The 20,803-nt window shown below is 48.2% G+C and overlaps 1 protein-coding gene and 1 long non-coding RNA gene across 3 annotated transcripts in view; one reads left to right on the top strand and one right to left on the bottom strand.

Annotated features, from left to right (window-relative positions):
- Positions 1 to 20,803, bottom strand: part of LOC116949266 (receptor-type tyrosine-protein phosphatase gamma-like) — a 574,019-nt gene that overhangs the window by 57,703 nt on the left and 495,513 nt on the right. The gene's annotated exons all lie outside the window — the stretch shown is intronic.
- LOC142930095 (uncharacterized) overlaps positions 1 to 20,803 on the top strand; it is a 32,628-nt gene that overhangs the window by 8,104 nt on the left and 3,721 nt on the right. The window contains exons 3-17 of the long non-coding RNA XR_012946060.1: positions 231 to 451; positions 1,042 to 1,463; positions 4,870 to 4,907; positions 5,018 to 5,053; positions 5,084 to 5,816; positions 7,540 to 8,289; positions 8,349 to 10,473; positions 10,686 to 10,723; positions 10,834 to 10,869; positions 10,900 to 11,075; positions 11,951 to 12,371; positions 12,442 to 12,691; positions 12,967 to 13,106; positions 16,989 to 17,367; positions 17,621 to 20,389. This is a non-coding gene — a long non-coding RNA (uncharacterized LOC142930095). The remainder of the gene's footprint in view (positions 1 to 230; positions 452 to 1,041; positions 1,464 to 4,869; positions 4,908 to 5,017; positions 5,054 to 5,083; positions 5,817 to 7,539; positions 8,290 to 8,348; positions 10,474 to 10,685; positions 10,724 to 10,833; positions 10,870 to 10,899; positions 11,076 to 11,950; positions 12,372 to 12,441; positions 12,692 to 12,966; positions 13,107 to 16,988; positions 17,368 to 17,620; positions 20,390 to 20,803) is intronic.

Genomic DNA, 20,803 nt, shown 5'->3' with positions numbered 1-20,803 from the left:
GGTTAGTTAGTGCATGGTGTGTGTGTGATTTAGATGGGTGAGTTAGTGAGTGGTGTGTGAGAGTTAGGTGGGTGATTTAGTGAGTGGTGTGTGTGAGTTAGGTGGGTGAGTTAGTGAGTAGTGTGTGAGAGTAAGGTGGGTGAGTTAGTGAGTAGTGTGTGTGTTTGAGTTAGTGAGTGGTGTGTGTGAGTTAGGTGGGTGAGTTAGTGAAAGGTGTGTGTGTGAGTTAGGTGGGTGAATTAGTGAGTGGTGTGTGTGTGAGTTAGGTGGGTGAGTTAGTAAGTAGTGTGTGTGAGTTAGTGAGTGGTGTGTGTGAGAGTTAGGTGGGTGAGTTAGTGCATGGTGTATGTGTTAGTTAGGTGGGTGAGTTAGTAGTAGTGTGTGAGAGTAAGGTGTGTGAATTAGTGAGTGGTGTGTGTGAGTTAGGTGGGTGAGTTAGTAAGTAGCGTGTGTGTGAGAGTTAGTGAGTGGTGTGTGTGAGAGTTAGGTGGGTGAGTTAGTGCATGGTATGTGTGTGAGTTAGGTGGGTGAGTTAGTGAGTGGTGTGTGTGTTAGGTGGGTGAGTTAGTGCATGGTGTGTGTGTGAGGTAGGTGGGTGAGTTAGTGAGTGGTGTGTGAGTTAGATGGGTAAGTTAGTGAGTGGTGTGTGAGTTAGGTGGGTGAGTTAGTGAGTGTTGTGTGTGTGAGTTAGGTGGGTGAGTTAGTGAGTGATGTGTGTGAGTTAGGTGGGTGAGTTAGTGCATGGTGTGTTTGTGAGTTAGGTGGGTGAGTTAGTGAGTGGTGTGTGTGAGTTAGGTGGGTGAGTTAGTGAGTGGTGTGTGAGAGTTAGGTGGGTGAGTTAGTGCATGGTGAGTGTGTGAGTTAGGTGGGTGAGTTAGTGAGTGGTGTGTGTGTGTTAGGTGGGTGAGTTAGTGAGTGGTGTGTGTGTGAGTTAGATGGGTGAGTTAGTGCATGGTGTGTGTGTGAGTTAGGTGGGTGAGTTAGTGAGCGGTGTGTGTGAGTTAGGTGGGTGAGTTAGTGAGTGGTGTGTGTGTGATTTAGGTGTGTGAGTTAGTGAGTGGTGTGTGTGAGTTAGGTGGGTGAGTTAGTGCATGGTGTCTGTGAGGTAGGTGGGTGAGTTAGTGAGTGGTGTGTGAGTTAGATGGGTAAGTTAGTGGTGTGTGTGTGTGAGTTAGGTGGGTGAGTTAGTGAGTGGTGTGTGTGTGAGTTAGCTGAGTGAGTTAGTGCATGGTGTGTGTGTGAGTTAGGTGGGTGAGTTAGTGAGAGGTGGATGTGTGAGATAGGTGGGTGAGTTAGGGAGTGGTATGTGTGAGAGATAAGTGGGTGAGTTAGTGAGTAGTGTGTGTCAGAGTTAGGTGAGTGAATTAGTGAGTAGTGTGTATGTGAATTAGGTGGATGAGTTAGTGAGTGGTGTGTGTGTGAGTTAGGTGGGTGAGTTACTGAGTAGTGTGTGTGTGAGTTAGGTGGGTGAGTTAGTGAGTGGTGTGTGTGAGTTAGGTGGGTGAGTTAGTGCATGGTGTGTGTGTGAGGTAGGTGGGTGAGTTAGTGAGTGGTGTCTGAGTTAGATGGGTAAGTTAGTGAGTGGTGTGTGTGAGTTAGGTGGGTGAGTTAGTGAGTGTTGTTTGTGTGAGTTAGGTGGGTGAGTTAGTGAGTGATGTGTGTGAGTTAGGTGGGTGAGTTAGTGCATGGTGTGTATGTGAGTTAGGTGGGTGAGTTAGTGAGTGGTGTGTGTGATTTAGGTGGGTGAGTTAGTGAGTGGTGTGTGTGTGAGTTAGGTGGGTGAGTTAGGGAGTGGTATGTGTGAGATTTAAGTGGGTGAGTTAGTGAGTAGTGTGTGTGAGAGTTAGGTGAGTGAATTAGTGAGTAGTGTGTAAGTGAATTAGGTGAGTAGTGTGTGTGTGAGTTAGGTGGGTGAGTTAGTGAGTGGTGTGTGTAAGTTAGGTAGGTGAGTTAGAGAGTGGTGTGTGTGTGAGTTAGGTGGGCAAGTTGGTGAGTAGTGTGTGAGAGTTAAGTGAGTGAATTAGTGAGTGGCGTGTGTGAGTTAGGTGGGTGAGTTAGTAAGTAGTGTGTGTGAGTTAGTGAGTGGTGTGTGTGAGAGTTAGGTGGGTGAGTTAGTGCATGAAGTGTGTGTGAGTTAGGTGGGTGAGTTAGTGAGTGATGTGTGTGTTAGGTGGGTGAGTTAGTGAGTGGTGTGTGTTTTAGGTGGGTGAGTTAGTGAGTGGTGTGTGTGTGAGTTAGATGGGTGAGTTAGTGCATGATGTGTGTGTGAGTTAGGTGGGTGAGTTAGTGAGCGGTGTGTGTGAGTTAGGTGGGTGAGTTAGTGAGTGGTGTGTGTGTGATTTAGGTGGGTGAGTTAGTGAGTGGTGTGTGTGAGTTAGGTGGGTGAGTTAGTGCATGGTGTGTGTGTGAGGTAGGTGGGTGAGTTAGTGAGTGGTATGTGAGTTAGATGGGTAAGTTAGTGAGTTGTGTGTGTGAGTTAGGTGGGTGAGTTAGTGAGTGTTGTGTGTGTGAGTTAGTGCATGGTGTGTGTGTGAGTTAGGTGGGTGAGTTAGTGAGTGGTGTGTGTGAGTTAGGTGGGTGAGTTAGTGAGTGGTGTGTGTGTGAGTTAGGTGGGTGAGTTAGTGAGTGGTGTATGTGAGTTAGGTGGGTGAATAAGTGAGTAGTGTGTGAGAGTCAGGTGGTTTAGTTAGTGCATGGTGTGTGTGTGAGTTAGATTGGTGAGTTAGTGAGTGGTGTGTGAGAGTTAGGTGGGTGAGTTAGTGAGTGGTGTGTGTGAGTTAGTGAGTGGTGTGTGTGTATGTTAGGTGGGTGAGTTAGTGCATGGTGTGTGTGTGAGGTAGGTGGGTGAGTTAGTGAGTGGTGTGTGAGTTAGATGGGTAAGTTAGTGAGTGGTGTGTGAGTTAGGTGGGTGAGTTAGTGAGTGTTGTGTGTGTGAGTTAGGTGGGTGAGTTAGTGAGTGATGTGTGTGAGTTAGGTGGGTGAGTTAGTGCATGGTGTGTTTGTGAGTTAGGTGGGTGAGTTAGTGAGTGGTGTGTGTGAGTTAGGTGGGTGAGTTAGTGGGTGGTGTGTGTGTGTGTTAGGTGCGTGAGTTAGTGAGTGGTGTGTGTGAGTTAGGTGGGTGAATTAGTGAGTAGTGTGTGAGAGTTAGGTGGGTGAGTTAGTGCATGGTGTGTGTTTGTGAGTTAGATGGGTGAGTTAGTGAGTGGTGTGTGAGAGTTAGGTGGGTGAGTTAGTGAGTGGTGTTTGTGTGTGAGTTAGGTGGGTGAGTTAGTGAGTGGTGTGTGTGGGAGTTAGGTGGGTGAGTTAGTGAGTGGTGTGTGAGATTTAGGTGGGTGAGTTAGTGCATGGTGTGTGTGTGAGTTAGGTGGGTGAGTTAGTGAGTGGTGTGTGTGTGTTAGGTGGGTGAGTTAGTGAGTGGTGTGTGTGTGAGAGTTAGGTGGGTGCGTTAGTGAGTGGTGTGTGTGAGTTAGGTGGGTGAGTTAGTGAGTAGTGTGTGAGAGTAAGGTGGGTGAGTTAGTGAGTAGTGTGTGTGTTTGAGTTCGTGAGTGGTGTGTGTGAGTTAGGTGGGTGAGTTAGTAAGTAGTGTGTGTGAGTTAGTGAGTGGTGTGTGTGTGTTAGGTGGGTGAGTTAGTGCATGGTGTGTGTGTGTGAGGTAGGTGGGTGAGTTAGTGAGTGGTGTGTGAGTTAGATGGGTAAGTTAGTGAGTGGTGTGTGAGTTAGGTGGGTGAGTTAGTGAGTGTTATGTGTGTGAGTTAGGTGGGTGAGTTAGTGAGTGATGTGTGTGAGTTAGGTGGGTGAGTTAGTGCATGGTGTGTTTGTGAGTTAGGTGGGTGAGTTAGTGAGTGGTGTGTGTGAGTTAGGTGGGTGAGTTAGTGAGTGGTGTGTGTGTGTTAGGTGCGTGAGTTAATGAGTGGTGTGTGTGAGTTAGGTGGGTGAATTAGTGAGTAGTGTGTGAGAGTTAGGTGGGTGAGTTAGTGCATGGTGTGTGTTTGTGAGTTAGATGGGTGAGTTAGTGAGTGGTGTGTGAGAGTTACGTGGGTGAGTTAGTGAGTGGTGTGTGTGTGTGAGTTAGGTGGGTGAGTTAGTGAGTAATGTGTGTGTGAGTTAGGTGGGTGAGTTAGTGAGTGGTGAGTGTGGGAGTTAGGTGGGTGAGTTAGTGAGTGGTGTGTGAGAGTTAGGTGGGTGAGTTAGTGCATGGTGTGTGTGTGAGTTAGGTGGGTGAGTTAGTGAGTGGTGTGTGTGTGTGTTAGGTGGGTGAGTTAGTGAGTGGTGTGTGTGTGAGTTATATGGGTGAGTTAGTGCATGGTGTGTGTGTGAGTTAGGTGGGTGAGTTAGTGAGCGGTGTGTGTGAGTTAGGTGGGTGAGTTAGTGAGTGGTGTGTGTGTGAGTTAGGTTGGTGAGTTAGTAAGTAGCGTGTGTGTGTGAGTTAGTGAATGGTGTGTGTGAGAGTTAGGTGGGTGAGTTAGTGCATGGTGTGTGTGTGAGTTAGGTGGGTGAGTTAGTGAGTGGTGTGTGTGAGTTAGGTGGGTGAGTTAGTGAATGGTGTGTGTGTGTGAGTTAGGTGTGAGTGGTGTGTGTGTTAGGTGGGTGAGTTAGTGCATGGTGTGTGTGTGATGTAGGTGGGTGAGTTAGTGAGTGGTGTGTGTGTGTGAGTTAGGTGGGTGAGTTAGTGAGTAATGTGTGTGTGAGTTAGGTGGGTGAGTTAGTGAGTGGTGTGTGTGGGAGTTAGGTGGGTGAGTTAGTGCATGGTGTGTGTGTGAGTTAGGTGGGTGAGTTAGTGAGTGGTGTGTGTGAGTTAGGTGGATGAGTTAGTGAGTGGTGTGTGTGAGTTAGATGGGTGAGTTAGTGCATGGTGTGCGTGTGAGTTAGGTGGGTGAGTTAGTGAGTGGTGTGTGTGTGTGAGTTAGGTGGGTGAGTTAGTGAGCGGTGTGTGTGAGTTAGGTGGGTGAGTTAGTGAGTGGTGTGTGTGAGAGTTAGGTGGGTGAGTTAGTGAGTGGTGTGTGTGTGTGTGAGTTAGGTGGGTGAGTTAATGAGTAGTGTGTGTGTGAGTTAGGTGGGTGAGTGGTGTGTGTGTGTGAGTTAGGTGGGTGAGTTAGTGAGTAATGTGTGTGAGAGTTAGGTGGGTGAGTTAGTGAGTAGTGTGTGTGTGAGTTAGGTGGATGAGTTAGTGAGTGGTGTGTGTGAGTTAGGTGGGTGAGTTAGTGAGTGGTGTGTGTGTGACTTAGGTGGGTGAGTTAGTGAGTGTTGTGTGTGAGTTAGGTGGGTGAGTTAGTGAGTGGTGTGTGTGTGAGTTAGGTGGGTGAGTAAGTGAGTAGTGTGTGAGTTAGTTGGGTGAATTAGTGAGTGGTGTGTGTGTGTGTGAGTTAGGTAGGTGAGTTAGTAAGTAGTGTGTGTGTGAGTTAGTGAGTGGTGTGTGTGAGAGTTAGGTGGGCGAGTTAGTGCATGGTGTGTGTGTGAGTTAGGTCGGTGAGTTAGTGAGTGGTGTGTGTGTGTGTGTTAGGTGGGTGAGTTAGTGAGTGGTGTGTGTGTGAGTTAGGTGGGTGAGTTAGTGAGTGGTGTGTGAGAGTTAGGTGGGTGAGTTACTGCATGGTGTGTGTGTGAGTTAGGTGGCTGAGTTAGTGAGTGGTGTGTGTGAGTTAGGTGGGTGAGTTAGTGAGTGGTGTGTGTGTGAGTTAGGTGGGTGAGTTAGTGAGTGGTGGGTGAGGTATGTGGGTGAGTTATTGAGTAGTGTGTGAGAGTTAGGTGGGTGAGTTAGTGCATGGTGTGTGTATGAGTTAGGTGGGTGAGTTAGTGCATGGTGTGTGTGTGTGAGTTAGGTGGGTTGAGTTAGTGAGTGGTGTGTGTGAGTTAGGTGGGGTAAGTTAGTGAGTGGGTGTGTGTGTGTGAGTTAGGTGGGTGAGGTATTGAGTGGTGTGTGAGAGTTAAGTGGGTGAGTTAGTGAGTGGTGTGTGTGAGTTAGGTGGGTTAAGTTAGTACATCAGTAGTGTGTGTGTGTGTGTGAGTTAGTGAATGGTGTGTGAGAGTTAGGTGGGCGAGTTAGTGCATGGTGTGTGTGAGTTATGTGGGTGAGTAAGTGAGTGGTGTGTGTGTGAGTTAGGTAGGTGAATTAGTGAGTGGAGTGTGTGTGAGTAAGGTGGATGAGTTAGTGAGTGGTGTGTGTGTGAGTTAGGTGGGTGAGTTAGTGAGTGGTGTGTGAGAGTTAGGTGGGTGAGTTAGTGCATGGTGTGTGTGCGAGTTAGGTGGGTGAGTTAGTGAGTGGTGTGTGTGAGTTAGGTGGGTGAGTTAGTGAGTGGTGTGTGTGAGTTAGGTGGGTGAGTTAGTGAGTGGTGTGTGTGTGTGAGTTAGGTGGTGAGTTAATGAGTAGTGTGTGTGAGAGTTAGGTGGGTGAGTTAGTGAGTGATGTGTGTTTGTGAGCTAGGTGGGTGAGTTATTGAGTGGTGTATGTGTGTGAGTGAGGTGGGTGAGTTAGTGAGTAATGTGTGTGAGAGTTAGGTGGGTGAGTTAGTGAGTAGTGTGTGTGTGAGTTAGGTGGATGAGTTAGTGAGTGGTGTGTGTGAGTTAGGTGGGTGAGTTAGTGAGTGGTGTGTGTGTGAGTTAGATGGGTGAGTTAGTGCATGGTGTGTGTGTGAGTTAGGTGGGTGAGTTAGTGAGCGGTGTGTGTGAGTTAGGTGGGTGAGTTAGTGAGTGTGGTGTGTGTGTGATTTAGGTGGGTGAGGTAGTGAGTGGTGTGTGTGAGTTAGGTGGGTGAGTTAGTACATGGTGTGTGTGTGAGGTAGGTGGGTGAGTTAGTGAGTGGTGTGTGAGTTAGATGGGTAAGTTAGTGAGTTGTGTGTGTGAGTTAGGTGGGGTGAGTTAGTGAGTGTTGTGTGTGTGAGTTAGGTGGGTGAGTTAGTGCATGGTGTGTGTGTGAGTTAGGTGGGTGAGTTTAGTGAGCGGTGTGTGTGAGTTAGGTGGTTGAGTTAGTGAGTGGTGTGTGTGTGATTTAGGTGGGTGAGGTAGTGAGTGGTGTGTGTGAGTTAGGTGGGTGAGTTAGTACATGGTGTGTGCGTGAGGTAGGTGGGTGAGTTAGTGAGTGGTGTGTGAGTTAGATGGGTAAGTTAGTGAGTTGTGTGTGTGAGTTAGGTGAGTGAGTTAGTGAGTGTTGTGTGTGTGAGTTAGGTGGGTGAGTTAGTGAGTGGTGTGTGTGGGAGTTAGGTGGGTGAGTTAGTGAGTGGTGTGTGAGAGTTAGGTGGGTGAGTTAGTGCATGGTGTGTGTGTGAGTTAGGTGGGTGAGTTAGTGAGTGGTGTGTGTGTGTGTTAGGTGGGTGAGTTAGTGAGTGGTGTGTGTGTGAGTTAGATGGGTGAGTTAGTGCATGGTGTGTGTGTGAGTTAGGAAGGTGAGTTAGTGAGCGGTGTGTGTGAGTTAGGTGGGTGAGTTAGTGAGTGGTGTGTGTGTGAGTTAGGTTGGTGAGTTAGTAAGTAGCGTGTGTGTGTGAGTTAGTGAGTGCTGTGTGTGAGAGTTAGGTGGGTGAGTTAGTGCATGGTGTGTGTGTGAGTTAGGTGGGTGAGTTAGTGAGTGGTGTGTGTGAGTTAGGTGGGTGAGTTAGTGAATGATGTGTGTGTGTGAGTTAGGTGGGTGAGTTAGTGAGTGGTGTGTGTGTTAGGTGGGTGAGTTAGTGCATGGTGTGTGTGTGATGTAGGTGGGTGAGTTAGTGAGTGGTGTGTGTGTGTGAGTTAGGTGGGTGAGTTAGTGAGTAATGTGTGTGTGAGTTAGGTGGGTGAGTTAGTGAGTGGTGTGTGTGGGAGTTAGGTGGGTGAGTTAGTGCATGGTGTGTGTGTGTGAGTTAGGTGGGTGAGTTAGTGAGTGGTGTGTGTGAGTTAGGTGGATGAGTTAGTGAGTGGTGTGTGTGAGTTAGATGGGTGAGTTAGTGCATGGTGTGTGTGTGAGTTAGGTGGGTGAGTTAGTGAGTGGTGTGTGTGTGTGAGTTAGGTGGGTGAGTTAGTGAGCGGTGTGTGTGAGTTAGGTGGGTGAGTTAGTGAGTGGTGTGTGTGAGAGTTAGGTGGGTGAGTTAGTGAGTGGTGTGTGTGTGTGAGTTAGGTGGGTGAGTTAATGAGTAGTGTGTGTGTGAGTTAGGTGGGTGAGTTAGTGAGTAATGTGTGTGAGAGTTAGGTGGGTGAGTTAGTGAGTAGTGTGTGTGTGAGTTAGGTGGATGAGTTAGTGAGTGGTGTGTGTGAGTTAGGTGGGTGAGTTAGTGAGTGGTGTGTGTGTGACTTAGGTGGGTGAGTTAGTGAGTGGTGTGTGTGAGTTAGGTGGGTGAGTTAGTGAGTGTTGTGTGTGTGAGTTAGTGCATGGTGTGTGTGTGAGTTAGGTGGGTGAGTTAGTGAGTGGTGTGTGTGAGTTAGGTGGGTGAGTTAGTGAGTGGTGTGTGTGTGAGTTAGGTGGGTGAGTTAGTGAGTGGTGTATGTGAGTTAGGTGGGTGAATAAGTGAGTAGTGTGTGAGAGTTAGGTGGTTTAGTTAGTGCATGGTGTGTGTGTGAGTTAGATTGGTGAGTTAGTGAGTGGTGTGTGAGAGTTAGGTGGGTGAGTTAGTGAGTGGTGTGTGTGAGTTAGTGAGTGGTGTGTGTGTATGTTAGGTGGGTGAGTTAGTGCATGGTGTGTGTGTGAGGTAGGTGGGTGAGTTAGTGAGTGGTGTGTGAGTTAGATGGGTAAGTTAGTGAGTGGTGTGTGAGTTAGGTGGGTGAGTTAGTGAGTGTTGTGTGTGTGAGTTAGGTGGGTGAGTTAGTGAGTGATGTGTGTGAGTTAGGTGGGTGAGTTAGTGCATGGTGTGTTTGTGAGTTAGGTGGGTGAGTTAGTGAGTGGTGTGTGTGAGTTAGGTGGGTGAGTTAGTGGGTGTGTGTGTGTGTGTTAGGTGCGTGAGTTAGTGAGTGGTGTGTGTGAGTTAGGTGGGTGAATTAATGAGTAGTGTGTGAGAGTTAGGTGGGTGAGTTAGTGCATGGTGTGTGTTTGTGAGTTAGATGGGTGAGTTAGTGAGTGGTGTGTGAGAGTTAGGTGGGTGAGTTAGTGAGTGGTGTTTGTGTGTGAGTTAGGTGGGTGAGTTAGTGAGTGGTGTGTGTGGGAGTTAGGTGGGTGAGTTAGTGAGTGGTGTGTGAGATTTAGGTGGGTGAGTTAGTGCATGGTGTGTGTGTGAGTTAGGTGGGTGAGTTAGTGAGTGGTGTGTGTGTGTTAGGTGGGTGAGTTAGTGAGTGGTGTGTGTGTGAGAGTTAGGTGGGTGCGTTAGTGAGTGGTGTGTGTGAGTTAGGTGGGTGAGTTAGTGAGTAGTGTGTGAGAGTAAGGTGGGTGAGTTAGTGAGTAGTGTGTGTGTTTGAGTTAGTGAGTGGTGTGTGTGAGTTAGGTGGGTGAGTTAGTAAGTAGTGTGTGTGAGTTAGTGAGTGGTGTGTGTGTGTTAGGTGGGTGAGTTAGTGCATGGTGTGTGTGTGAGGTAGGTGGGTGAGTTAGTGAGTGGTGTGTGAGTTAGATGGGTAAGTTAGTGAGTGGTGTGTGAGTTAGGTGGGTGAGTTAGTGAGTGTTGTGTGTGTGAGTTAGGTGGGTGAGTTAGTGAGTGATGTGTGTGAGTTAGGTGGGTGAGTTAGTGCATGGTGTGTTTGTGAGTTAGGTGGGTGAGTTAGTGAGTGGTGTGTGTGAGTTAGGTGGGTGAGTTAGTGAGTGGTGTGTGTGTGTTAGGTGCGTGAGTTAATGAGTGGTGTGTGTGAGTTAGGTGGGTGAATTAGTGAGTAGTGTGTGAGAGTTAGGTGGGTGAGTTAGTGCATGGTGTGTGTTTGTGAGTTAGATGGGTGAGTTAGTGAGTGGTGTGTGAGAGTTACGTGGGTGAGTTAGTGAGTGGTGTGTGTGTGTGAGTTAGGTGGGTGAGTTAGTGAGTAATGTGTGTGTGAGTTAGGTGGGTGAGTTAGTGAGTGGTGTGTGTGGGAGTTAGGTGGGTGAGTTAGTGAGTGGTGTGTGAGAGTTAGGTGGGTGAGTTAGTGCATGGTGTGTGTGTGAGTTAGGTGGGTGAGTTAGTGAGTGGTGTGTGTGTGTGTTAGGTGGGTGAGTTAGTGAGTGGTGTGTGTGTGAGTTAGATGGGTGAGTTAGTGCATGGTGTGTGTGTGAGTTAGGTGGGTGAGTTAGTGAGCGGTGTGTGTGAGTTAGATGGGTGAGTTAGTGAGTGGTGTGTGTGTGAGTTAGGTTGGTGAGTTAGTAAGTAGCGTGTGTGTGTGAGTTAGTGAGTGGTGTGTGTGAGAGTTAGGTGGGTGAGTTAGTGCATGGTGTGTGTGTGAGTTAGGTGGGTGAGTTAGTGAGTGGTGTGTGTGAGTTAGGTGGGTGAGTTAGTGAATGGTGTGTGTGTGTGAGTTAGGTGGGTGAGTTAGTGAGTGGTGTGTGTGTTAGGTGGGTGAGTTAGTGCATGGTGTGTGTGTGATGTAGGTGGGTGAGTTAGTGAGTGGTGTGTGTGTGTGAGTTAGGTGGGTGAGTTAGTGAGTAATGTGTGTGTGAGTTAGGTGGGTGAGTTAGTGAGTGGTGTGTGTGGGAGTTAGGTGGGTGAGTTAGTGCATGGTGTGTGTGTGAGTTAGGTGGGTGAGTTAGTGAGTGGTGTGTGTGAGTTAGGTGGATGAGTTAGTGAGTGGTGTGTGTGAGTTAGATGGGTGAGTTAGTGCATGGTGTGTGTGTGAGTTAGGTGGGTGAGTTAGTGAGTGGTGTGTGTGTGTGAGTTAGGTGGGTGAGTTAGTGAGCGGTGTGTGTGAGTTAGGTGGGTGAGTTAGTGAGTGGTGTGTGTGAGAGTTAGGTGGGTGAGTGAGTGAGTGGTGTGTGTGTGTGTGAGTTAGGTGGGTGAGTTAATGAGTAGTGTGTGTGTGAGTTAGGTGGGTGAGTGGTGTGTGTGTGTGAGTTAGGTGGGTGAGTTAGTGAGTAATGTGTGTGAGAGTTAGGTGGGTGAGTTAGTGAGTAGTGTGTGTGTGAGTTAGGTGGATGAGTTAGTGAGTGGTGTGTGTGAGTTAGGTGGGTGAGTTAGTGAGTGGTGTGTGTGTGACTTAGGTGGGTGAGTTAGTGAGTGGTGTGTGTGAGTTAGGTGGGTGAGTTAGTGAGTGGTGTGTGTTTGAGTTAGGTGGGTGAGTAAGTGAGTAGTGTGTGAGTTAGTTGGGTGAATTAGTGAGTGGTGTGTGTGTGTGTGAGTTAGGTAGGTGAGTTAGTAAGTAGTGTGTGTGTGAGTTAGTGAGTGGTGTGTGTGAGAGTTAGGTGGGCGAGTTAGTGCATGGTGTGTGTGTGAGTTAGGTCGGTGAGTTAGTGAGTGGTGTGTGTGTGTGTGTGTTAGGTGGGTGAGTTAGTGAGTGGTGTGTGTGTGAGTTAGGTGGGTGAGTTAGTGAGTGGTGTGTGAGAGTTAGGTGGGTGAGTTACTGCATGGTGTGTGTGTGAGTTAGGTGGCTGAGTTAGTGAGTGGTGTGTGTGAGTTAGGTGGGTGAGTTAGTGCATGGTGTGTGTGTGATTTAGGTGGGTGAGGTAGTGAGTGGTGTGTGTGAGTTAGGTGGGTGAGTTAGTACATGGTGTGTGCGTGAGGTAGGTGGGTGAGTTAGTGAGTGGTGTGTGAGTTAGATGGGTAAGTTAGTGAGTTGTGTGTGTGAGTTAGGTGGGTGAGTTAGTGAGTGTTGTGTGTGTGAGTTAGGTGGGTGAGTTAGTGAGTGGTGTGTGTGGGAGTTAGGTGGGTGAGTTAGTTAGTGGTGTGTGAGAGTTAGGTGGGTGAGTTAGTGCATGGTGTGTGTGTGAGTTAGGTGGGTGAGTTAGTGAGTGGTGTGTGTGTGTGTTAGGTGGGTGAGTTAGTGAGTGGTGTGTGTGTGAGTTAGATGGGTGAGTTAGTGCATGGTGTGTGTGTGAGTTAGGAAGGTGAGTTAGTGAGCGGTGTGTGTGAGTTAGGTGGGTGAGTTAGTGAGTGGTGTGTGTGTGAGTTAGGTTGGTGAGTTAGTAAGTAGCGTGTGTGTGTGAGTTAGTGAGTGGTGTGTGTGAGAGTTAGGTGGGTGAGTTAGTGCATGGTGTGTGTGTGAGTTAGGTGGGTGAGTTAGTGAGTGGTGTGTGTGAGTTAGGTGGGTGAGTTAGTGAATGGTGTGTGTGTGTGAGTTAGGTGGGTGAGTTAGTGAGTAATGTGTGTGTGAGTTAGGTGGGTGAGTTAGTGAGTGGTATGTGTGGGAGTTAGGTGGGTGAGTTAGTGCATGGTGTGTGTGTGTGAGTTAGGTGGGTGAGTTAGTGAGTGGTGTGTGTGAGTTAGGTGGATGAGTTAGTGAGTGGTGTGTGTGAGTTAGATGGGTGAGTTAGTGCATGGTGTGTGTGTGAGTTAGGTGGGTGAGTTAGTGAGTGGTGTGTGTGTGTGAGTTAGGTGGGTGAGTTAGTGAGCGGTGTGTGTGAGTTAGGTGGGTGAGTTAGTGAGTGGTGTGTGTAAGAGTTAGGTGGGTGAGTTAGTGAGTGGTGTGTGTGTGTGAGTTAGGTGGGTGAGTTAATGAGTAGTGTGTGTGTGAGTTAGGTGGGTGAGTTAGTGAGTAATGTGTGTGAGAGTTAGGTGGGTGAGTTAGTGAGTAGTGTGTGTGTGAGTTAGGTGGATGAGTTAGTGAGTGGTGTGTGTGAGTTAGGTGGGTGAGTTAGTGAGTGGTGTGTGTGTGACTTAGGTGGGTGAGTTAGTGAGTGGTGTGTGTGAGTTAGGTGGGTGAGTTAGTGAGTGGTGTGTGTTTGAGTTAGGTGGGTGAGTAAGTGAGTAGTGTGTGAGTTAGTTGGGTGAATTAGTGAGTGGTGTGTGTGTGTGTGTGAGTTAGGTAGGTGAGTTAGTAAGTAGTGTGTTTGTGAGTTAGTGAGTGGTGTGTGTGAGAGTTAGGTGGGCGAGTTAGTGCATGGTGTGTGTGTGAGTTAGGTCGGTGAGTTAGTGAGTGGTGTGTGTGTGTTAGGTGGGTGAGTTAGTGAGTGGTGTGTGTGTGAGCTAGGTGGGTGAGTTAGTGAGTGGTGTGTGAGAGTTAGGTGGGTGAGTTACTGCATGGTGTGTGTGTGAGTTAGGTGGCTGAGTTAGTGAGTGGTGTGTGTGAGTTAGGTGGGTGAGTTAGTGAGTGGTGTGTGTGTGAGTTAGGTGGGTGAGTTAGTGAGTGGTGTGTGAGGTATGTGGGTGAGTTATTGAGTAGTGTGTGAGAGTTAGGTGGGTGAGTTAGTGCATGGTGTGTGTATGAGTTAGGTGGGTGAGTTAGTGCATGGTGTGTGTGTGTGAGTTAGGTGGGTGAGTTAGTGAGTGGTGTGTGTGAGTTAGGTGGGTAAGTTAGTGAGTGGTGTGTGTGTGTGAGTTAGGTGGGTGAGGTAGTGAGTGGTGTGTGAGAGTTAAGTGGGTGAGTTAGTGAGTGGTGTGTGTTGAGTTAGGTGGGTGAGTTAGTAAGTAGGTGTGTGTGTGTGAGTTAGTGAATGGTGTGTGAGAGTTAGGTGGGCGAGTTAGTGCATGGTGTGTGTGAGTTAGGTGGGTGAGTAAGTGAGTGGTGTGTGTGTGAGTTAGGTAGGTGAATTAGTGAGTGGAGTGTGTGTGAGTAAGGTGGATGAGTTAGTGAGTGGTGTGTGTGTGAGTTAGGTGGGTGAGTTAGTGAGTGGTGTGTGAGAGTTAGGTGGGTGAGTTAGTGCATGGTGTGTGTGAGAGTTAGGTGGGTGAGTTAGTGAGTGGTGTGTGTGAGTTAGGTGGGTGAGTTAGTGAATGGTGTGTGTGTGTGAGTTAGGTGGGTGAGTTAGTGAGTGGTGTGTGTGTGAGTTAGGTTGGTGAGTTAGTAAGTAGCGTGTGTGTGTGAGTTAGTGAGTGGTGTGTGTGAGAGTTAGGTGGGTGAGTTAGTGCATGGTGTGTGTGTGAGTTAGGTGGGAGTTAGTGAGTGGTGTGTGTGAGTTAGGTGGATGAGTTAGTGAATGGTGTGTGTGTGTGAGTTAGGTGGGTGAGTTAGTGAGTGGTGTGTGTGTTAGGTGGGTGAGTTAGTGCATGGTGTGTGTGTGATGTAGGTGGGTGAGTTAGTGAGTGGTGTGTGTGTGTGTGTGTGAGTTCGGTGGGTGAGTTAGTGAGTAATGTGTGTGTGAGTTAGGTGGGTGAGTTAGTGAGTGGTGTGTGTGGGAGTTAGGTGGGTGAGTTAGTGCATGGTGTGTGTGTGTGAGTTAGGTGGGTGAGTTAGTGAGTGGTGTGTGTGAGTTAGGTGGATGAGTTAGTGAGTGGTGTGTGTGAGTTAGATGGGTGAGTTAGTGCATGGTGTGTGTGTGAGTTAGGTGAGTGAGTTAGCGAGTGGTGTGTGTGTGTGAGTTAGGTGGGTGAGTTAGTGAGCGGTGTGTGTGAGTTAGGTGGGTGAGTTAGTGAGTGGTGTGTGTGTGAGAGTTGGTGGGTGAGTTAGTGAGTGGTGTGTGTGTGTTGAGTGAGGTGTGTTGTGAGTAGTGTGTGTGTGAGTTAGGTGGTGTGTGATAGTTAGTGAGTAGTGTGTGGAGGGAGTTGGGTGAGTTAGGTGAGTAGTGTGTGTGTGAGTTAGGGTGGTGGTTAGTGAGTGGTGTGTGGAGTTAGTTGGGTTTAGTGTGTGGTGTTGTGTGTGACTTAGGTGGGTGAGTTAGTGAGTGTGTGTGTGAGTTAGGTGGGTGAGTTAGTGAGTGGTGTGTGTGTGATAGGTGGGTGAGTAGTGAGTAGTGTGTGAGTTAGTTGGGTGAATTAGTGAGTGGTGTGTGTGTGTGTGAGTTAGGTAGGTGAGTTAGTAAGTAGTGTGTGTGTGAGTTAGTGAGTGGTGTGTGTGAGAGTTAGGTGGGCGAGTTAGTGCATGGTGTGTGTGTGAGTTAGGGCGGTGAGTTAGTGAGTGGTGTGTGTGTGTGTTAGGTGGGTGAGTTAGTGAGTGTGTGTGTGTGTGAGTTAGGTGGGTGAGTTAGTGAGTGGTGTGTGTGGAGTTAGGTGGGTAAGTCAGTGAGTGGTGTGTGTGTGTGAGTTAGGTGGGTGAGGTAGTGAGTTGTGTGTGAGAGTTAAGTGGGTGAGTTAGTGAGTGGTGTGTGTGAGTTAGGTGGGTGAGTTAGTAAGTAGTGTGTGTGTGTAGTGGTGAGTTAGTGAATGGTGTGTGAGAGTTAGGTGGGCGAGTTAGTGCATGGTGTGTGTGAGTTAGGTGGGTGAGTAAGTGAGTGGTGTGTGTGAGTTAGGTAGGGTGAATTAGTGAGTGGAGTGTGTGTGAGTAAGGTGGATGAGTTAGTGAGTGGTGTGTGTGTGTGTTAGGTTGGTGGTGAGTTAGTGAGTGGTGTGTGAGAGTTAGGTTGGGTGAGTTAGTGCATGGTGTGTGTGAGAGTTAGTGGGTGAGTTAGTGAGTGGTGTGTGTTGAGGTGGTTAGTGTGGTGGTGTGTGTGAGTTAGGTGGTGAGTTAGTGAGTGGTGTGTGTGTGGGAGTTAGGTGGGTGAGTTAATGAGTAGTGTGTGAGAGTTAGGTGGGTGAGTTAGTGAGTGGTGTGTGTTTGTGAGCTAGGAGGGTGAGTTATTGAGTGGTGTATGTGTGTGAGTGAGGTGGGTGAGTTAGTGAGTAATGTGTGTGTGAGTTAGGTGGATGAGTTAGTGAGTGGTGTGTGTGAGTTAGGTGGGTGAGTTAGTGAGTGGTGTGTGTGTGAGTTATGGATTGGTGAGTTAGTGCATGGTGTGTGTGTGTGAGTTAGGTGGGTGAGTTTAGTGAGCGGTGTGTGTGAGTTAGGTGGGTGAGTTAGTGAGTGGTGTGTGTGTGATTTAGGTGGGTGAGGTAGTGAGTGGTGTGTGTGAGTTAGGTGGGTGAGTTAGTACATGGTGTGTGTGTGAGGTAGGTGGGTGAGTTAGTGAGTGGTGTGTGAGTTAGATGGGTAAGTTAGTGAGTTGTGTGTGTGAGTTAGGTGGGTGAGTTAGTGAGTGTTGTGTGTGTGAGTTAGGTGGGTGAGTTAGTGCATGGTGTGTGTGTGAGTTAGGTGGGTGAGTTAGTGAGCGGTGTGTGTGAGTTAGGTGGGTGAGTTAGTGAGTGGTGTGTGTGTGATTTAGGTGGGTGAGGTAGTGAGTGGTGTGTGTGAGTTAGGTGGGTGAGTTAGTACATGGTGTGTGTGTGAGGTAGGTGGGTGAGTTAGTGAGTGGTGTGTGAGTTATATGGGTAAGTTAGTGAGTTGTGTGTGTGAGTTAGGTGGGTGAGTTAGTGAGTGTTGTGTGTGTGAGTTAGGTGGGTGAGTTAGTGAGTGATGTGTGTGAGTTAGGTGGGTGAGTTAGTGCATGGTGTGTGTGTGAGTTAGGTGGGTTAGTTAGTGCATGGTGTGTGTGTGATTTAGATGGGTGAGTTAGTGAGTGGTGTGTGAGAGTTAGGTGGGTGAGTTAGTGAGTGGTGTATTTGAGTTAGGTGGGTGAATAAGTGAGTAGTGTGTGAGAGTTAGGTGGGTTAGTTAGTGCATGGTGTGTGTGTGATTTAGATGGGTGAGTTAGTGAGTGGTGTGTGAGAGTTAGGTGGGTGAGTTAGTGAGTGGTGTGTGTGAGTTAGGTGGGTGAGTTAGTGAGTGGTGTGTGTGAGTTAGGTGGGTGAGTTAGTGCATGGTGTGTGTGAGAGTTAGGTGGGTGAATTAGTGAGTGGTGTGTGTGAGTTAGGTGGGTGAGTTAGTGATTGGTGTGTGTGTGAGTTAGGTGGGTGAGTTAGTGAGTGGTGTGTGTGTGAGTTAGGTGGGTGAGTGAGTAGTGTGTGTGTGAGTTAGGTGTGTGAGTTAGTGAGTGTGTGTGTGAGTTAGGTAGGTGAGTTAGTGCATGGTGTGTGTATGAGTTAGGTGGGTGAGTTAGTGCATGGTGTGTGTGTGTGAGTTAGGTGGGTGAGTTAGTGAGTGGTGTGTGTGAGTTAGGTGGGTAAGTTAGTGAGTGGTGTGTGTGTGTGTGTGAGTTAGGTGGGTGAGGTAGTGAGTGGTGTGTGAGAGTTAGGTGGGTGAGTTAGTGCATGGTGTGTGTGCGAGTTAGGTGAGTGAGTTAGTGAGTGGTGTGTGTGAGTTAGGTGGGTGAGTTAGTGAGTAGTGTTTGAGAGTTAGTTGGGTGAATTAGTGAGTGGTGTGTGTGTGAGTTAGGTGGGTGAGTTAGTAAGTAGTGTGTGTATGTGTGTGAGTTAGTGAATGGTGTGTGTGAGAGTTAGGTGGGCGAGTTAGTGCATGGTGTGTGTGAGTTAGGTGGGTGAGTAAGTGAGTGGTGTGTGTGTGAGTTAGGTAGGTGAATTAGTGAGTGGAGTGTGTGTGAGTAAGGTGGATGAGTTAGTGAGTGGTGTGTGTGTGAGTTAGGTGGGTGAGTTAGTGAGTGGTGTGTGAGAGTTAGGTGGGTGAGTTAGTGAGTGGTGTGTGTGAGTTAGGTGGGTGAGTTAGTGAGTGGTGTGTGTGAGTTAGGTGGGTGAGTTAGTGAGTGGTGTGTGTGTGTGAGTTAGGTGGGTGAGTTATTGAGTGGTGTATGTGTGTGAGTGAGGTGGGTGAGTTAGTGAGTAATGTGTGTGAGAGTTAGGTGGGTGAGTAAGTGAGTAGTGTGTGTGTGAGTTAGGTGGATGAGTTAGTGAGTGGTGTGTGTGAGTTAGGTGGGTGAGTTAGTGAGTGGTGTGTGTGTGACTTAGGTGGGTGAGTTAGTGAGTGGGTGTGTGTGAGTTAGGTGGGTGAGTTAGTGAGTGGTGTGTGTGTGAGTTAGGTGGGTGAGTAAGTGAGTAGTGTGTGAGAGTTAGTTGGGTGAATTAGTGAGTGGTGTGTGTGTGTGTGAGTTAGGTAGGTGAGTTAGTAATGTAGTGTGTGTGTGAGAGTTAGTGAGTGGTGTGTGTGAGAGTTAAGTGGGCGAGTTAGTGCATGGTGTGTGTGTGAGTTAGGTCGGTGAGTTAGTGAGTGGTGTGTGTGTTAGGTGGGTGAGTTAGTGAGTGGTGTGTGTGAGTTAGGTGGGTGAGTTAGTGAGTGGTGTGTGAGAGTTAGGTGGGTGAGTTACTGCATGGTGTGTGTGTGAGTTAGGTGGGTGAGTTAGTGAGTGGTGTGTGTGAGTTAGGTGGGTGAGTTAGTGAGTGGTGTGTGTGAGTTAGGTGGGTGAGTTAGTGAGTGGTGTGTGTGTGTGAGTTAGGTGGGTGAGTTCATGAGTAGTGTGTGTGTGTGTTAGGTGGGTGAGTTAGTGAGTGGTGTGTGTGTGAGAGTTAGGTGGGTGAGTTATTGAGTGGTGTATGTGTGTGAGTGAGGTGGGTGAGTTAGTGAGTAATGTGTGTGAGAGTTAGGTGGGTTAGTGAATAGTGTGTGTGTGAGTTAGGTGGATGAGTTAGTGAGTGGTGTGTGTGAGTTAGGTGGGTGAGTTATTGAGTGGTGTGTGTGTGACTTAGGTGGGTGAGTTAGTGAGTGGTGTGTGTGAGTTAGGTGGGTGAGTTAGTGAGTGGTGTGTGTGTGAGTTAGGTGGGTGAGTAAGTGAGTAGTGTGTGAGAGTTAGTTGGGTGAATTAGTGAGTGGTGTGTGTGTGTGTGAGTTAGGTAGGTGAGTTAGTAAGTAGTGTGTGTGTGAGAGTTAGTGAGTGGTGTGTGTGAGAGTTAAGTGGGCGAGTTAGTGCATGGTGTGTGTGTGAGTTAGGTCGGTGAGTTAGTGAGTGGTGTGTGTGTTAGGTGGGTGAGTTAGTGAGTGGTGTGTGAGTTAGGTGGGTGAGTTAGTGAGTGATGTGTGTGAGTTAGGTGGGTGAGTTAGTGAGTGGTGTGTGTGTGAGTAAGGTGGGTGAGTTAGTGAGTAGTGTGTGAGAGTTAGTTGGGTGAATTAGTGAGTGGTGTGTGTGTGTGTGAGTTAGGTAGGTGAGTTAGTAAGCAGTGTGTGTGTGTGTGAGTTAGTGAGTGGTGTGTGTGAGAGTTAGGTGGGCGAGTTAGTGCATGGTGTGTGTGTGTGAGTTAGGTGGGTGAGTTAGTGAATGGTGTGTGTGTTAGGTGGGTGAGTTAGTGAGTGGTGTGTGTGTGAGTTAGGTGGGTGAGTTAGTGAGTGGTGTGTGAGAGTTAGGTGGGTGAGTAAGTGAGTAGTGTGTGAGAGTTAGTTGGGTGAATTAGTGAGTGGTGTGTGTGTGAGTTAGGTAGGTGAGTTAGTAAGTAGTGTGTGTGTGAGAGTTAGTGAGTGGTGTGTGTGAGAGTTAAGTGGGCGAGTTAGTGCATGGTGTGTGAGTTAGGTCGGTGAGTTAGTGAGTGGTGTGTGTGTTAGGTGGGTGAGTTAGTGAGTGGTGTGTGTGAGTTAGGTGGGTGAGTTAGTGAGTGGTGTGTGAGAGTTAGGTGGGTGAGTTACTGCATGGTGTGTGTGTGAGTTAGGTGGGTGAGTTAGTGAGTGGTGTGTGTGTGAGTTAGGTGGGTGAGTGAGTGGCGTGTGTGTGAGTTAGGTGGGTGAGTTAGTGCATGCTGTGTGTGTGAGTTAGGTGGGTGAGTTAGTGAGTGGTGTGTGTGAGTTAGGTGGGTGAGTTAGTGAGCGGTGTGTGTGTGTGTGAGTTAGGTGGGTGAGTTAGTGAGTGGTGTGTGAGAGTTAGGTGGGTGAGTTAGTGAGTGGTGTGTGTGAGTTAGGTGGGTGAGTTAGTGAGTGGTGTGTGAGAGTTAGGTTGGTGAGTTATTGAGTAGTGTGAGAGTTAAGTGGGTGAGTTAGTGCATGGTGTGTGTGTGAGTTAGGTGGGTGAGTTAGTGAGTGGTGTGTGAGAGTTAGGTGGGTGAGTTAGTGAGTGGTGTGTGAGAGTTAGGTTGGTGAGTTATTGAGTAGTGTGAGAGTTAAGTGGGTGAGTTAGTGCATGCTGTGTGTGTGAGTTAGGTGGGTGAGTTAGTGAGTGGTGTGTGTGAGTTAGGTAGGTGAGTTAGTGAGCGGTGTGTGTGTGTGTGAGTTAGGTGGGTGAGTTAGTGAGTGGTGTGTGAGAGTTAGGTGGGTGAGTTAGTGAGTGGTGTGTGTGAGTTAGGTGGGTGAGTTAGTGAGTGGTGTGTGAGAGTTAGGTTGGTGAGTTATTGAGTAGTGTGAGAGTTAAGTGGGTGAGTTAGTGCATGGTAGGTGTGTGAGTTAGGTGGGTGAGTTAGTGAGTGGTGTGTGAGAGTTAGGTTGGTGAGTTAGTGCATGGTGTGTGTGTGAGTTAGGTGGGTGAGTTAGTGAGTGTGAGTGGTGTGTGTGAGTTAAGTGGGTTAGTGCATGGTGTGTGTGAGAGTTAGGTGGGTGAATTAGTGAGTGGTGTGTGTGTGAGTTAGGTAGGTGAATTAGTGAGTGGAGTGTGTGTGAGTTAGGTGGTTGAGTTAGTGAGTGGTGTGTGTGTGTGAGTTAGGTGGGTGAGTTAGTGAGTGGTGTGTGTGAGTTATGTGGGTGAGTTATTGAGTAGTGTGTGAGAGTTAGGTGGGTGAGTTAGTGCATGGTGTGTGTGTGAGTTAGGTGGGTGAGTTAGTGAGTGGTGTGTGTGAGTTAGGTGGGTGAGTTAGTGCATGGATGTGTGTGAGAGTTAGGTGGGTGAATTAGTGAGTGGTGTGTGTGTGAGTTAAGTAGGTGAACTAGTGAGTGGTGTGTGTGAGTTAGGTGGGTGAGTTAGTGAGTGGTGTGTGTGTGAGTTAGGTGGGTGAGTGAGTGGCGTGTGTGTGAGTTAGGTGGGTGAGTTAGTGAGCGGTGTGTGTGAGTTAGGTGGGTGAGTTATTGAGTAGTGTGAGAGTTAAGTGGGTGAGTTAGTGCATGCTGTGTGTGTGAGTTAGGTGGGTGAGTTAGTGAGTGGTGTGTGTGAGTTAGGTGGGTGAGTTAGTGAGTGGTGTGTGAGAGTTAGGTTGGTGAGTTATTGAGTAGTGTGAGAGTTAAGTGGGTGAGTTAGTGCATGCTGTGTGTGTGAGTTAGG

The sequence above is a fragment of the Petromyzon marinus genome, chromosome 36 (genome assembly GCF_048934315.1).
Source record: "Petromyzon marinus isolate PM22_M1 ecotype Great Lakes invasive population chromosome 36, UKy_Petmar_22M1.pri1.0, whole genome shotgun sequence".
Lineage (NCBI taxonomy): Eukaryota > Metazoa > Chordata > Hyperoartia > Petromyzontiformes > Petromyzontidae > Petromyzon > Petromyzon marinus.
Note: the sequence above shows the minus strand (reverse complement) of the source record. Positions and strands in the feature narration are given on the sequence as shown.